Here is a 16,681-nt window from a genome sequence, read left to right on the forward strand (position 1 = left end):
GTCCACCTGGCCATTTAAGCCAGAACTTGAGTGATCCTAGTTCTGTCCCTGCCTCCCTACCCCTTAACCACCCTCTGTCATCAAGTTCTGCTCATTCTACCTTCTAAAGCTATCATTGAGTCTGTGCCTTCTCCATCTCCACTGATTGCGAAGAGAGACCCATGTGGCAGTGCTGAAAGCAAGCCACTGCCTCCTATCTTCCCCACGTGGAAGTCCTGGAGGCTGGTTAAAGCAGAACACTTCCCGTTCCTGTTGTGCTGTTATGCCCCAGAGCCCTGAGTCTAATTCAGAGCAACTGTGCACCAGCCACTGGTGGGCATCTGGGAGGGCACAGGGCAGGAGTGACACCTGGCAGGGTAAAGCAGGGGCCTTCCCAGGGTCCTTTTTCAAATACTCTCTTGTCCCTGGAAACTATTGTCTCTGGAAGGGACCTGGGGCCTGCACAAGGCAGAGACAATTCTGAGGTAGACACTTTGCCTCGGCCCCTCCCTCCTCCTCCTTCCTCTCCTAATTTCCTGCAGGGCCTTCCCAAAGGGTCCGGTGCGGTCTGACTGTGCTGTCAGCTCCTCTGTATAACTCATCCACATTAATGGAATTTAAAGGTCACTCTTCCCGATGGTATTTGTGCCGTAAAAGAGCATAAGAAGGAGGGCACCACGCATATATAAAGGAACGACTTTCTAATGGGGATGGCAAGCAGGGGATCTTCTGATTCATTCAGGACATTCATGTGTGTGCGTGTGTGCGCGTGCTCCAGAGCACAGTCACAATTTGTTCTTCCACCTTCCCGGCCAGGGGTGTGGAGCGCACACTGAGGCAGAGGACCTGCCTGGGAGAAGGTTTGGCAGCCAGCGGCTCCGGCTCTGGTTTCCTTGTTTGTGTCTGTAGACTCTGATCAGAGTCTAGGAGGCTAAAAGGAAGGAGTCTTAGTCTGCTCAGGCTGCCATAATGAAGTACCACAGACCTGATGGCTTACACAACAGAAATTTATTTTCTCACAGTTCTGGAGGCTGGAAGTCCAAGATCAAGGTGTCGGCAATGTTGGTTTCTTCTGAGGCCTCTCTCCTTGGCTTGCAGATGGCTGCCTTCTCACTGTGTCCTCCGTGGCTTTTCCCTGTGTGCAAGCACCTGGGTGTGTCCAATTTCCTCTTCTTATAACACCACCAGTCAAACTGGATTAGGGTCTACCGTACTGGCCTCATTTTAACTAAATCACATCTTTAAAGGCCCTATCTCCAAGTACAGTGACGCTCTGAGGTACTGGGGGTTAGAATTTTAACATGTGAATTGTTGGAGGGGTGCACAATTCAGCCTGTAATAGAAGAATGACATGGTGGTGGTAGGCTTTAGAACTGCAGGTCTCCAAAAAAGTTCAGGTGACCAAGAAATTGTAAGTCAGTGGTGTTCATTCAATAAAATGTTGATTCATTCGATTCCATTATGTGAACTTGGAACAATTTTAACAGCAGAAAATAAGATCCTGTGTTTTGTGCAATCTAAAATCCAGTGAGCAAAATGGATGCGGGGAAGGGAAAACTGTCGAACTAAGCAGACAGCGATTTTGAGTTTTTGCTCGAGTATTTGCTTACTCACATGGTTACTTGTTCATCCGCTGCACTTGCTGACAAAACAGTAGCAGTTGCCAGAGTTTTTAAAAGTGTCTGAGTGAGAACTTGAAATTGACAAAACTCCTTGTACTAAATAAATTCTCTCTATGTGTTTGGAAAAACTCACTATGATTCAGTTTTAGCAGTGGAAACGCCACCATTATTCCAGAGGAACGTAGTTTGAGAATCACTATGGAAAGTGACATTTCTGTGTCTTTTCTGATTAGTCAGGAGACTTAGGACACAAATCATACTTTTTAATAATCCCTGAAAGAAAGAGGACTCGAGGGGCTAATCATTTACAGTCTGGCTTCTCCATCCATTTTTTCATTAGTTCAACGTAATTGATTGAGTGCCTTCAATATGCATAACACTTTGCGAGATACTGGTGACAGAGAAATGAAGTAGATTCCATTCCTGCCTTGAGGACCTCGGTTATCAGTTAAGAATTTTGGTTGAGAACCATGGTATTCACTCTGGTTTAAGCAGGGAAGTTATTTATTAAAGAAGTTCCAGCAGAGGCAGAACTGGCTTGGAAGCAAAGCAGCCAGTCTGGACAATGCACTGCTCCAGGAGAGACCTTTCTGCCCCTGTTGGTACATGGGCACCAATGCTTGCTGCATAGGCACCAATGCTTGCTGCTGAGCACTAGACACCAATTTTAGATCCTCTGCTTCTATTGGCTTTGAAAGTTGTGTTCTGCAGCTGCCTTTGCCAAAATGGCTTTCACAAGACAGCCTTTGCTTTGTGCGTCTTGCTTCTGATTGGCAGAGTCCAGGTCACATGCATGCACCCTAGCTGCAAGGGAAGCCAGGAAGGCAAGTGTTGAGAAAATAGAATAGTTTAGTCAGGGCCCTCTCCACAGTCCTGTTGGGTGTGGTTTAGCACATCCATTGTAAGCAAATTGTGTATGTGTGCATGTGTGTGTGAGTGGAGTTAGTGTGCATGCGTGCCAATGTATCTTTTTAGTTTTGTTGCTATTCTTGTATTTGTCAGAGAGAGAGAGAGAGAGAGAGAGAGAGAGAGTTTTAGTGAAGCACTCGGGTGGGCGTCTGCCTAGGGCATCCACCTGGCACAGCCATGCTTTCCAACCTGCGGCTTCCAAGGACCTTTTGGCCGGTTACCTAGCTCATAGACTTGCATGTGAAGGGATCTGGTGACCCAGTCTGGCATGTGTGGTCTGGTGACCCAGCCTGGTTTGTGACCCAGTCTGTGAATGGGCTGGAGGGGTCTGTGGGCTCCAGACCCAGCTCTAGCTTGACAGTCGGCCCAGTTGATGCAGGGTTACCGGCAGGTAAAAGAGGCTGACAACTAGCATGGTTGCCTAGCTTTACAATTGGCGTCACAAACAGGATAAGAGCTCTATAATTGGCTCTGTGAGCAGGATCCCAGATATTAGCCTTAGCTGTAGTGCCATAATTGGTGACATCAGCAGGATTATGTGACAGCAAGTTTCTGGTGTCTGCCTTAAAGATGTGTGGGATTATGAATGGGGAAATTCTGCAAAAAGGAGGAGTATCAAAAGGCATTGGGTAGCCAAAAAGCATAGCAGATGTCCACTCTAAGTTCCCAGTCTAATGGAGCAGACGGACGTATATTCAAAAACATCACAACATAGTGAAAAAAGCATGTGAGGACCAGAAAATGAATTGTCAACAGCCTGGGTGGTCAGGGAAGTCTTCCTGGAGGAGGTGATTGATGACTGAGCACATCGTGATGGCTGAAGCAAAGGGTGGCAGCATGGAGCTAAATAAGGACCCTTCCGTCTGACTTTGACATGCCTCCACAGTGAGCATGCCAGATTAGAAACATGGGAACTGATAAAGCAAGAAGAAAAGGCAGATTGGAATCTGAATGCATTAGTGGAGGACCCATGAGAGAGCTGCCTGGAAACTGCTCACAGCATCCTGCATAGGACTATCTGCATAATTGACTTGGCTGGTGTCCTTTTCCCTCCCAACTCTGCTTCCTTCTGATGTCCTAATAGGTTATAGCTTCCAGTAGGAAATACACTGTGCATTTTCAGAGGGGCTTTTTGAAAACACAAAGACTGACTTCAAAGGAATGCCTCTTTTTTCTTTTAAAAAAAGTTATTATGAAAGTAATAAGGAAAGGAAAGTATAAAGTGGAAAGTACAAGTCCCTCGATAACTAGCATTTATATATTTATATACTATCTTTAAAAAGACCTCAAATGCAATCAAATTATGCCTACTGCTTTGCAATTTTTTCCACTTTCCCTATCTTAAAAAGTGAATCTTAGTGGCTTAGTGCCTTAAAGTTGTGTTTGTCAATAAATATTTATTAACAATGAGGAGGCTAAGAATGAAAATATTTTTAAGGCTGAGGTTGGCTTAGAGAGTTGGAATATGGGGCCCTACTTCTCCCTGAATCTGTTTCTCTTCTGCATTTCCCCATCTCCGTAAATGGTATCAAGTAGTGATTGCCTTAATTTGGAAACATAGCCCTCAGCCTTCATTCCTCCCTCTCTCACCCCACCACCATCTAAGATTCTCTCTCTGCCTCTAAGGTAGGATTTCTCAACCTCAGGACTGTTGACATTTTGGGAGGGCTAAATCTTTGTTGTGGAGGAGGGGGGCTGTCCTGTGCATTGTAGGAGGCTTAGCAGCTTCCTGTGGCCTCTACCCACTAGATGCCAGTAGCACAATATCCACCTGCCCCCACCCCCAAGACACACACACACATGCACACACACACACACACAGCCCTTGAGAAACACTGCCCTAAGGGACGTAATTGTCCAATAAATAGGATCGACCTAAAGAATTCAGAGGAGGAGGAGGAGTGGTGTACTTTAGCTGAATGCAAAACACAAAATGCACTTATGCAAGTCACCTGTCTGGATGTTAAAGGGCCCTTGTTTTTGGATGTTCCTTGGCAAGTGCCAACAGTGGTGGGGCGAAGATGATAGTGACCACACCTGATACAATACTGCTTTATAGCCTTTATCTAGCCTAAGAAGATTCAGAGATGTACATGCTTCTTGGTTGCTGATCACAAAGATTAATTTGTCTTAACAAATGCAATGTCCATGAAATTAGATTCCATTTATAAAATGACTGATAATAGGGTTGTTGTGAGGATGTGGGAGATAGAGTATGCAGCATGCCCAGCCTCTAATTCATAGCTATTTTTGTGAATTATTATTGATTAATTTCTGAATCATTTATATTATATGTGATATTTATATATAGCTGTTGATAAAACTTCTTAAAGAAAACATAGGAGAAACACTTCAGGAAATAGGACTGGGCACAGACTTCATGAATACGACCCCAAAAGCACGGGCAACCAAAGGAAAAATAAACAAATGGGATTATATCAAACTAAAAAGCTTCTGCACAGCAAAAGAAACAATTAAAAGAGTTAAAAGACAACCAACAGAGTGGGAGAAAATATTTGCAAAATATACATCTGACAAAGGATTAATATCCAGAATATATAAGGAACTCAAACAACTTTACAAGAAGAAAACAAGCAACCCAATTAAAAAATGGGCAAAAGAGCTAAGTAGGCATTTCTCTAAGGAAGATATCCAAATGGCCAACAGACATATGAAAAAATGCTCAACATCACTCAGCATCCGGGAAATGCAAATCAAAACCACATTGAGATACCATCTAACCCCAGTTAGGATGGCTAAAATCCAAAAGACTATGAACGATAAATGCTGGCGAGGCTGCGGAGAAAAAGGAACTCTCATACATTGTTGGTGGGACTGCAAAATGGTGCAGCCTCTATGGAAAATGGTATGGAGGTTCCTTAAACAATTGCAAATAGATCTACCATACGACCCAGCCATCCCACTGTTGGGAATATACCCAGAGGAATGGAAATCATCAAGTCGAAGGTATACCTGTTCCCCAATGTTCATCGCAGCACTCTTTACAATAGCCAAGAGTTGGAACCAGCCCAAATGCCCATCATCAGATGAGTGGATACGGAAAATGTGGTACATCTACACAATGGAATACTACTCAGCTATAAAAACGAATGAAATACTGCCATTTGCAACAACATGGATGGACCTTGAGAGAATTATATTAAGTGAAACAAGTCAGGCACAGAAAGAGAAATACCACATGTTCTCACTTATTGGAGGGAGCTAAAAATTAATATATAAATTCACACACACACACACACAAACCGGGGGGGGGGGGGAGAAGATATAACAACCACAATTATTTGAAGTTGATACAACAAGCAAACAGAAAGGACATTGTTGGGGGGGAGGGGTGAGGGAGAAGGGAGGGAGGTTTTGGTGATGGGGAGCAATAATCAGCTACAATGTATATCGACATAATAAAATTAAAAAAAAAAAAAAAAAATATATATATATATATATATAGCTGTTGCACAATGTGCATCTTCTATGGTCTATTAATATATATTAATCAAATGAAATATGTACTATCAAATGAGATGATCTATCTATCTATTTTATTTGATGCTCACAACTTCCTGCAAAATAGGTTGCATGATGCCCATTTTACAGATGGAAAAGTGAGGTTTGGAAAGGTTTAGTATCTTGCCAGGGTCACACAGCCTGAGCAGGGTGGAGGTGGGGTTTGAACTCAGATTGTTCTGCTTTCGAGACCTGCTTTTCCCACTACACTGGAAGGAGTGGGAGGTTAGATCTAGAAGTCTGTCTCCAGCTTTTTTCATCTGTCCACCAACATAACACTCTCTTTCCACTTGAGGACAGAGTGTAGCTGGTAACTGTTTGTATCTCAAGGTCAGACCCAGAGCTGGTGCTTAATAACCATTTGCTGTTTGGTTTTTCTTTACTCCTGTGTATTTCTAGCAAGGCCTAGCATTTGAGGAGGATTAGAACTCTTCATGCCTCGTAAGGAATGGAAATTGCCTTGCAAGTTAGCTTAGGGGAATGAATGATTTCTTGTTGCCCTCTAATTTTAGACCCCATGAGGAGCAGCTGTTTTGACAGGAGTACTTGTGTCAATATTTCCACTTTGTCACGTGTCACTCCCTCTTACTGCAAGACCTGACTGTGTGAGTATTACCATCAGGGTGGGGTACCATGCTTCTGACCCAAAGTGCATTTTTCTTTAAGCTGGGCCACAGTAGGGGGTCAGCTCTCTGCTCTGTCATAAAGACAGCTGAGCCAAAGAAGAAATAACTACTCCAGGAAGCCAAGCCACCAATTGGGGTGTATGTGTAAGAGAGGTGGCATCAGGGAGAAATCTCTACCTGGTAAATGGCTGTGGGCTCTAGGGGATTAGTATTTCAGGGGAATCCTGGAATGAGTCTCAAAATGAGAAAGACATCAGCTTTACGATGGGATGGACCGTGAAGTTATTTACATTTTAAAACATTTGTTGATGCATTCTTGCTTTAAAAGGGAAAAGAGGCTTTGACTAAAGGAACAAAGAGGTGCTAGTTCTCATGACTGAGCCAGTTGCTGAATTGCTAAAATGAAACACTTGATTATGAGGCCTTCAGATACCATTGTGTCTTCTCAAGGTTGTGAGTATCATAATTGGCCTGAAGTGCATTCTTTTGCTTTATTTCTAGTTTTGGGGAAAATACGTCTTTCGCCTCTGTTTGAGCTCCCATGGTATTTTCAAGCCTAAATTGCTTGACCTTGTGACTTGCAAGTGGTTGATTTACATCTCCCTCTCCTGTTTCCAGCCTGGAGGTCAGTTATCCAGAAGTTAAAGAGCCTTTTCATGGTGGTTCGTGTTTTTGTTGATGTCCCCTTTGTTGTTTTGCTTTGTTTTAAATTTCCAAACCCAGAAAATGCTAAGGGTGGGGCATGCCTGGTTAAGAGGCCCAGAATGAGAGGGGCCGCATATTTGCTGGGCAATCTGGGTACCCAGGGCAGCATTAGTTTTATTTATATATATATTTTTTTAATTGAGGTAAAATGAACAGTTTTAAAGTGTACAAGTCAGTGGCATTTAGTACATCTACAGTGTTATGCTGCTGTCACCTCTATCTAGTTCTAAAACATTTCCACCATTCCCCAAAGAGGACCCTGACCCTTAAGCAGCCACACCCCATTGGCCCCTCTCCCCAGCCCCTGGCGATCACTAATCTGCTCTCTGTCTCTATGGATTTAACCCTTCTGGGTAATTCACATAAGTGGAATCATAATATGTGACCTTTCCTCTCTGGCTTCTTTCACTTAGCATAATGTTTTCATCTATGTTGCAGCATATATCAGACCTTCTTTCCTTTTTATGGCCAAATAATATTCTACTGTATGGATATAACACATTTTGTTTATCCATTCATTTGCTGATGGACATTTGGGTTCTTTCCACCTTTTAACTGTTGTGAAGAGTGCTATTTTGAACATTTGTGTACACGTATTTGTTTGAACACCTGTTTTGAGTTCTTTTGGGCATATACTTATGAGTGAAATTGCTCAGTCATTTGGTAATTGTGTGTCTAATATTTTGAGAAATCAGCATTGATTTCAATGGTTTAGCTCCTTGTCTGCTGTTAGGACCATTAGAGGAACTTTGCTAGAATCACAAAATCTGAGTGTTAGAAAGAGCCTTAAAGATCATTTAATCTTTCTCACCCATTATAGGAGGCTTGTCTGTAACAAACCTTATAGAAGCCCCTTCATCTTCTGCATGCACAATTCCAGAACAGAGGGGCACCCTGTCTTCCAAGGATGGCCATTCCACTTATGACAAGCCATACATTATGGCTTGTCCTAGTTCTGCCCTATAGAGAAGGGTGGTGTTTTTTTTTGTTTTTTGTTTTTTTTTACCTGGAATCCATAGACTCTTAGGCTTTATCCACAAATGAGCTTCAGTGTGAAGAGGTGGGAAGAGTTTGTAACTTTCATTATTCTTTAAGAGGTCCCTGAGCCACATTCTGGAGTAACCTAATGATGTCATTTCTCTCTTCTACACTTGAGTGTCGGGCTCTTTTACCTCCCCATAATCCTGTGGAGTGGGCCAATTGTCGAGCTAGGGCTGGGTCTGGAGCTCACAGACCCCTCAAGCCCATTGTCCAGACTGGGTCACAAACCCTTCACACGCCAGGCTGGGTCACCAGACCCCTCACAAGCAGGTCTATGAGCTAGGTAACCGGCAAACAGGTCCTAAGAAGCTGTAGGTTGGAAAGCATGGGCAGCGGACGCCTGAGGCAGTCAACACCAGCCAGCAGCGCTGTGCATGCGCACTAACTCCACACCCACACACACAATTTGCTTACAAAGAATGCGCCTGATTTAAATTATTCTATTTTCCTAACAATCCACCCCTTTGGGGTCCCTTGCTGTACTATCTCCACGTTCAGAATCTTCTGCGATGTTCCCTTAGTGGGGATAAATGACCCTTACATTTACATAAGTCCATTCAATATGCCTTAAGGCTTGTAGTTCTGTCCTTTTAACTATTAGCCGCATATGTCTGCTTAGTAGTCGCCATTGGTGTGATCCTCCATGGGAATCCTGCAGTCATACTGATGGGCAGTTCAGTGCATATTCGGTAGATGATCATGCCAATGTATGCATGTACCCAGTCAACTCTGGTGCAGTGCCCGCAGCCAGAACACTATGGGCAAAAAGACAGAAAGGTTATTGGTACCAACAGGGGGAGTTCTCGCCCCTCTGGTAAGATACATGCCAGTTTGCCATCCTGAGAAAAGATGGTTGCAAGAATAGGTATCTTACCTGGCTAATGATACCATACTTTATCTGCTAACACTGTTGGATCTGTAGATTCTACATGTAACAGTATAGGGGAACTCATAATTGGCCATAATGATAATACAAATGTGCCCTTTGGAATAGAGCACTTATCTGTTCCAGGCCATGTTACCTTTACTTGAGGAGACTGGGTACTTGTCACCCAAGGTGAAACTTGCAAGCCTTCCTCTAATCCTTTTCCCCAAGGCCCTATTAGACCTACCCAGCATATACGGGGTTTTTTATTCTCCAAGGCCATTCCCATTGTACTGTCTGTCCCTGTTACAAACAGGTTGGGGCCAGTAAGAGAATATTTCCATTCCTGTCATATCCTGGCTTCAAAAGCTTATCTTTAGTAGTGATTTGCAGCTATATAGGTTCTGCAGCCCTATGCAACAGAGCTTCCACTGGAGAAGGTCCACCCTGCGGGGTTTCTCATTTAGAATCCTGACTGTCGGCCATAATCGCCATGTCTACCCCTTCAGGGATGGGGGTTGGGTAGATAGCCTTAGTCCCTTTTTTAAAAGACAGTTGTACCGTTCAATCATTTCCGCTGCCTGGAGATGATATGGCACATGTAACTTCCACTGAATGGACAACTGGGAGGCCCACCTCTGAACCCGATGCCCAGTAAAGTGGGTTCCATTGTCACTCTCTATGACTATAGGCCGGCCATACATGGCCATAAGGCTATTCAATGCCTTCACAGTGTTTACCTGGTCTGGGGCCTTACAAGACCATACAAACAGAAGACCAGTGGCCATATCGACAGCTGTGAAGATGTATCTGAAATTCTCTGACCTTGGCAGTGGTCTGACAAAGTCCACTTGCCATCATCGAGTCGGGGGCACCCTTCCTCGAGTTATTTGCCCATCTGTATGGGGCATCCACTGGGAGTGTGGACTCTCTTGAGCACATACTGGACAAACACGACAGGCATTCACTACATCTTCCCATTTTACAGGCAGGACCCATCTTTGAGCCACCACCCACATGGTTTTGCTGCCAGCATGCTGCATTCATTGATGTAACCACTGGGCTACATCAGTAGCTGGGGCTCTCTCCAGCCATCTTACCTTAGCCAAGGCTTCATCATTTCCTGGACCAGCTAAGGGGAAGTGTCCTGTGACATGGAAAAGAGTTACTTCTTTCTCATGCCCAATTCCCATAACTCCTGCCACACGGCTTGTCCCCACAGGGGTCGGTGGCCTACCATCCGCCATTGATACTTCCAAGTAGAGATCCAAAGGGTTAAACCTTTGTACACAGCCCAGCTGTCAGTACAGATGGTTAATGGCCCAGGCTTATTTTTTATCACCATCCATACTGCTCTCAATTCAGCCCATTGACTGCTTTGCCCTGTGCCATTTTCATACCACATGGTATCTGTTAAGAGCTAGACAGCAATAGCTGTCCATAATGCTAAAGTTCTCATGCTAGAGCCATCTGTATACCAAGCTTGTTCTGTGATAGGTCCCTGTCCTTCATGGAAAGGTGTAGCCTCCACCTCCATGGCTAACTGTCGTGTCAAAGTTTCCTCCACAACCGCTACTGGGCCTAGCACAGTTTGAAACTCTTTGGACAGAGGACTCATAGACACAGTGCTCCTTCGTTCTATATATGCTCCCCATTTAGACAGAGTGGGAGTCTGAGCAATGCCTGTTTTAGCGCTGGTTGCCCACATGCACAGCCAACCTATTATGGAGTATGTTGTCCTTACTAGGACTTTGGCAGTTCCTGTGATAGCTTCAGTGGCTACCAAGGCAGAATACACAGCTGCTAACTGCTTTTTTATTAGGGTATAACGCACTTCAGCACCCTTCCAGAGCTGAGACCAGAATCCTACAGGTGTGTGGAATCTGTCTTGCCTCTGCCACAAACCCCATCCTAACCCCTCCTCAGTTATATGTATATCTAACTGAAATGGCTTAGTGGGATTGGCCACGTGTAAAGCCTGTACTTGCCATATTGCACTTTTTGTAGCCTAAGCCTATTCTACTTCCTCATTCCAATCCCAGAGGGCTCCTTTCTTTGTCAGTGCATATAGTAGGCATGCCATTGGGCCATATGGGGTTCAAAAGCTCTCCAATACTCCCAAAGTACCAAATATGTCTGTAGCTGAGCTACTGTTGTGGGTCAAGGGTATGCCTGTATCTTATTTATAATAGCTTCTGGGATGACCCTTGTCTTACCCAACCAGACCACTCCTAGGAATTTGACTGACAGCCTAGGTCGTTGCACTTTGGCTGTGTTCACGGCCCACCCACATTGGTCCAAATGACTTAGCAGCAGTTAGAGCTGCCTGGGTTAAATCAGAGGTTAGTAACACATCATCAGTGTAGTGAAACATTGTAACCTAGTGCTGGGCCTGGTCCACTTGGCTAGGTCCCCAGCCACCAAACCATGACAGATATTTGGGCTATGCAGATAACCTTAGAGCAATACTTGAAAGGTCCACTGTCTAGCATATCCTTGTAACACAGGCTTTACTGTCCATATTCACAGGTGAAACTCTCCAGCTGTTGTTTGCAGGTGCAAACCATAAAGTACATCCATACCCAAGACGTACTCAGCTACGGGGGATATGTATACAGTATACACACGAGGAGGTAATCTTCCTATGCCCAATGGCGATGACACAGCTTTGATCTCAGTAGTATGTCCTCCATAGCCATCTATACGAACTGTGGCCCCTGGAAATTCATCTGGATTGCCATATATCAGACTACATTCTGCACCTGTATCCACCAATGCCAAAACCCACTGCACATTTGTCCTCGACCAATATATTGCCAATTCAACACGAGGCCTCCAGTCCTTGCCTGCCCCCAAAAGACGAGTACCTTGGCTTGCTCCCTAATCAGAATGGAACAGTTGATCTGCCTCCTTGGGAGCAACTATAAAGTCCTTTAAATCTGCTGAGCATACCTTGCTACCTGTTTCCGGATGTTTGGTAAAACGCTGTTGAGGGAGCAATTGCTGCCACAAGGCAAACAGGACTGCATTTGCTACCGGCCAATTTTCTTTTTATCAACCCTGCTGCAGGCAAGTCAAACCACATCTGCTTATGGCTAGTCTTGCTTGGTCCCTTCAGGATAAAATCCTGAGCATTTCTTGGGGGTTTGGTCTTAGCCACCTTTCGGATGATCCCTTTTGCTTGTCTGCTATTCTCTACTTCACCCAAGCTGGCTATCATGGTCATTACCTCATGTATAGGACGACCAATGTATGGGGCCAGTATGACCATCAGTGACCCAAAGGACGTTGATGGGGCATTTTGTAGCACTATGTCTCTCATGCTGCCTATAAAGTTTTCATCGTCCAGGCCACAAGTATTCACATTAAACATGGACTGCCTCATCTCCAGCTCCCAAATGATTTGGACCAACTAAGCATACATTTGCCATTACATTTACTAACAATCTTGTGCAGTTCTCCAGCATTTGCCCACACAGTTCGGGCAACTTCATTCACCCAGTCCATCAAGGAGTGATCACCTGGCCCTTGTGCATATCTGCGGCTATCCTGCAGCCATTGTCTCAGGGATGAGTGCATGGTGATGGAGGCCAACTTCTCCACCTCCTCACCAGAGCACATCACACTATCCACCCCTAGGTCCTATAACCGCAACAGCCAAGCAGCCAGGGTCTCCCCATGTTTCTTCCTGAACTATCTCCCCAAGTCAACCAGTTCGACCTGGGTATACAGGACATAGGTGGTGAACTGGGTCACCTGTGGATCACCCACTGGTAGTCCATATGGTCCCATAGGCTGCTTGTGCTTCACTTCCTGATGCACAACAGGTCATGCCTAGAGACACACGGTTTCCCCCGACTCACCACTGGGTTGGTTGTCTTCCCTGGTGTGAGAGGCAGGAGTGGCCAGTCACTGCATGTCGTCCTCCAGGATAATCATCCATGCTTCCAACAACTCTGCTTTCTGCTGCAAATCTCGATCAGTTTGCAGCATAGTGATCAGCAGCCAGGCTCCGGTCAGCAGAAAAGCGGCCACCAGGCACCACATGCTCAAGGACAGCCACATTTCCTCCTTCTTCCAAGGGGTTTTGCATTGTAGTACCTGGTCTATGCTGCCTTGCAGAACAGTATGCAGCAACCAGATCCTGGTCAACAGGAAGGTGGCCATAGGGCACAGCATATTCAAAAGCAGCCACATTTCCTCCTTCTTCCAAGGGCTTTTGGCTTCTGTACCTGCTCAGAATCCTGTCACAGACTACGCCAATCGTTGCAATCTTTTACCTGCCCGTAATCCTGCCAACTGGGCCAATTATAGAGGTAGGGCTGGGTCTGAGCTCACAGACCCCTCAAGACCATTGTCCAGATTGGGTCACAAACCCTTCACATGCCAGGCTGGGTCTTTAAACCCCTCACATGCCAGGCTGGGTCACCAGACCCCTCACACTCAGGTCTATGAGCTAGGTAACTGGGAAACAGGTCTTTGGAAGCTGTAGGTTGGAAAGCATGGCCACATGCAGTGGACACCTGAGGTAGTCAACACCAGCCAGTGGCAGTGCCACACATGTGCACTAACTACACACACACACACACACACACACACACACACACACACACACAATGTGCTTACAAAGAATGCACTGCACCACCCCCAACCAGACGGGCAGGCAAGAGGGCCTGATTAAATTATCCTATTTTCCCAACAATGCGCCTTCAAAGGTTTTCTGGTAGGCCATTGTTTGACTGACAGCTGCCCTCTGCTCACCTCTGACAACCAGACACAAAGACCAGCAAAGGGTGATGTTTTCCCAAATGCCCACCCATAAGAAGACACAGCCCAGGCTGGAAGGCTGTGCAGAGGAGGGTGGGAGGCAAGTCCCTCTCATGGGCCCCACTGCTTATGACCTTGGCCACCTGTTGTTTACCACAGATGCTGACAGAATTTGCTATCTAAGAGATTGTTTCGTTTGGAGAGAAGGCCATTTCTGAGAGAGCTGAGACAGTCCTTGAAAGTTACACAGTTTACAATGTTGATAGGGTGGGGAAAATGGGAGCAGTTCTTTTTTAAATAAACTTTTTATTGAAGTATGATATACATATAGAAAATTGCACAATCACAAAATAGTGCGTGCCATGTGCAGACAAAACTTAATATGGTTTGAGAAATTAGGATATTGGTTACCTTCAGGTGGGTAGCGCCTGGAAGGGCTGCCCCTGGGGTGCTGGTGATCTCCCAGTTCTCCACCGGGAACAACTTTTTTTGACTGGACAGAATTCCAAATAGTATTTAGTATGCATCCAACTGAGGATAGGAAAATCCTGGGAATTAAATGGTTCAGACAGCTAAGGCTCATGTTTTGGGGGCGTCTTTGGTTTCTGTCTTCCCCGTAGCCTGTCCCCATCTCTTGCTTTGGGGCATGTTCTTTCTTACTCTCCGTTCACGGGCTGTGGGTTGTCTGGCCTAGCCTCCGGCCCCAGCAGCAGGCACATAACTCAGGGACTGCTTAAGTGATGGGCGCGTGATCCAAGTCAGACAACGAGTCTATCCTGACACTTTCGCTGGAACCTCTGGGAAAGAGGCCTGTGCTCTCAGCTGGGGTTTCTAAGCTGGTGCCGTGGAGGCTTCAGCCACTGGGGGCCAACTTTGCCTCCCTGCGCAGAAAGCCAACTGGGAAAGAGGCCAGTAGAGAAGACAGACAAGTAGAGATTCCTGGTGGCAGAGTATGTGATCAGCTGTGTTGAAAGCTATCCTTGTTCCTGTAATGTAGGAAAAAAACTCTTTTCCCCTACTAAACTCCCACTCAACAGCACAGAACACTCGGACCCGATGTGTGGGGTTTTTCTTACACATCAATTCTCCTGTGGACACCAGCCAGGTGTCCTACAATTTAATTCAATTCGGACACTATCTACCTAGAGTTAGCATCAGACCCCACCGCTTAAGGGCTCAGTCCCACGAGACTGCTCCCAACTTCAGATGCCAATCACAAATCCCAGGTGTTCACGTGTGCTTCTGACTGACCAGCTGGAAAATCAGTTTTTCCACACCTCCTCCTTGAGTTTGATAATTTGCTAGGATGGATCACGGAACTCAGGGGAATATTCACTTACATTTACCAGTTTGTTATATAATGAAGGATATGATAAAGGATACAGATGAACAGCGAGGTGAAGAGATGCATAGGGCAAGGGACAGGGGAAGGGCTGCCAAGCTTCCATGCCCTTTCGGAGTGTGCCACCCTCCTAGAACTTCCACATGTTCAGCTATCCAGAAGCTCTCTGAAACCCTGTCGTTTGGGGGTTTGTGGAGGTGTCGTTATGTAGGCATGATTGAATAAATCGTTGGCCATTGGCAATCAACTCAACATTCAGCCCTTCTCCATTCTGGGGGTGTTGGAGGTGGGTCTAAAAGTGCCAACCTTCTGATCGCATAGTTGGTTCTCCTGGCAACGAGCCCCATCCTGCGACTATCCAGGAGCCCCCAGCCACCAGTCATCTCACTAGCATGCAAAAAGACACTTATCACTTCAGACATTCTAAGGGTTTTAGGAGCTGTGTGCCAAGACTGAAGAGCAAATATATATTTCTTATTATAAATCACAGTATCACAGTTCCTCAGGGACTTTTCACTTACGTGCATCAGTCATTTCCCTGTTCTGCTTCTGCTCTTCCTGTTGGATTTCGATTTGTTTCTTGATCAGGTCAATTGGAACCACTAGATATACTTGTCCAGAGTCCTTCCAGTGTAGCTTCCAGTGTAGCTCTCAATCTCTGTGAGCCCCAGTGGGTGCAGTGTTAGCTCCCAAGGGTGTGTTTGTAGGGGTCGGGGACTTTAGAAGTGTAGCTGTTGGGTTTGGCTGAAGGGACTAGTTCTGAAGTCATGCTGGCATAGCTCACACACTGTTTTTGCCTGGTGTGTTTATTTGGGATGGCACGGTGGCACTCAGTGCAGTCACTGGGTCACTGCTCCTTCCCATTCCCGTGGCACTTGAGTCCTGATGCTTGTTTCTATAACACAGAAGTGTAAGAGATGAGAGCCCCTAGCTTGACAGGAGCTTACCAGCCTGCTGGAGATAACCAAGAAGAGCCCAGTCATGATCTTCCATTAACCATTTTATGTAAATCTGTATTTTCAAATATTCCAAATTGTAAAGCATGCAAAGGAATTCTAAGGTGGCAGTTTTAGGGATAAAATTGTTTCGGTGGTCCTACCTGGAGGGAAAAGGAATGCACTAAATCAAAATCATCTAAAATGGAGGTGATTCTAAGAGTATTTAGTGTTCTGCTATATGGATTTTCAGCTATTCACTGGGTGGGAAATATTCTTCAATAAAACATTTAACTGATTACTTTGTACTTAATAATAGAATATCATTTAAACAACCAATGGGCTTCCTTGCTTTGGGCTTATCTTCC

At 45.3% G+C, this 16,681-nt stretch overlaps 1 protein-coding gene across 5 annotated transcripts in view; it reads left to right on the forward strand.

The window, feature by feature from the left end:
• PDZD2 (PDZ domain containing 2) overlaps nucleotides 1-16,681 on the forward strand; it is a 364,182-nt gene that overhangs the window by 58,791 nt on the left and 288,710 nt on the right. The window contains exons 1-2 of one of the 5 annotated variants that reach the window (XM_063083823.1): nucleotides 7,202-7,283; nucleotides 11,799-11,902. The exons of the other annotated variants lie outside the window; for them this stretch is intronic. The gene's annotated coding sequence lies outside the window, so the exon portion shown is untranslated. Of the gene's footprint in view, nucleotides 1-7,201; nucleotides 7,284-11,798; nucleotides 11,903-16,681 lie in introns of those variants that run through there. 5 annotated transcript variants of the gene reach the window in all.

Source organism: Cynocephalus volans, chromosome 2 (genome assembly GCF_027409185.1).
Source record: "Cynocephalus volans isolate mCynVol1 chromosome 2, mCynVol1.pri, whole genome shotgun sequence".
In the NCBI taxonomy this organism is placed as follows: Eukaryota; Metazoa; Chordata; class Mammalia; order Dermoptera; family Cynocephalidae; genus Cynocephalus; species Cynocephalus volans.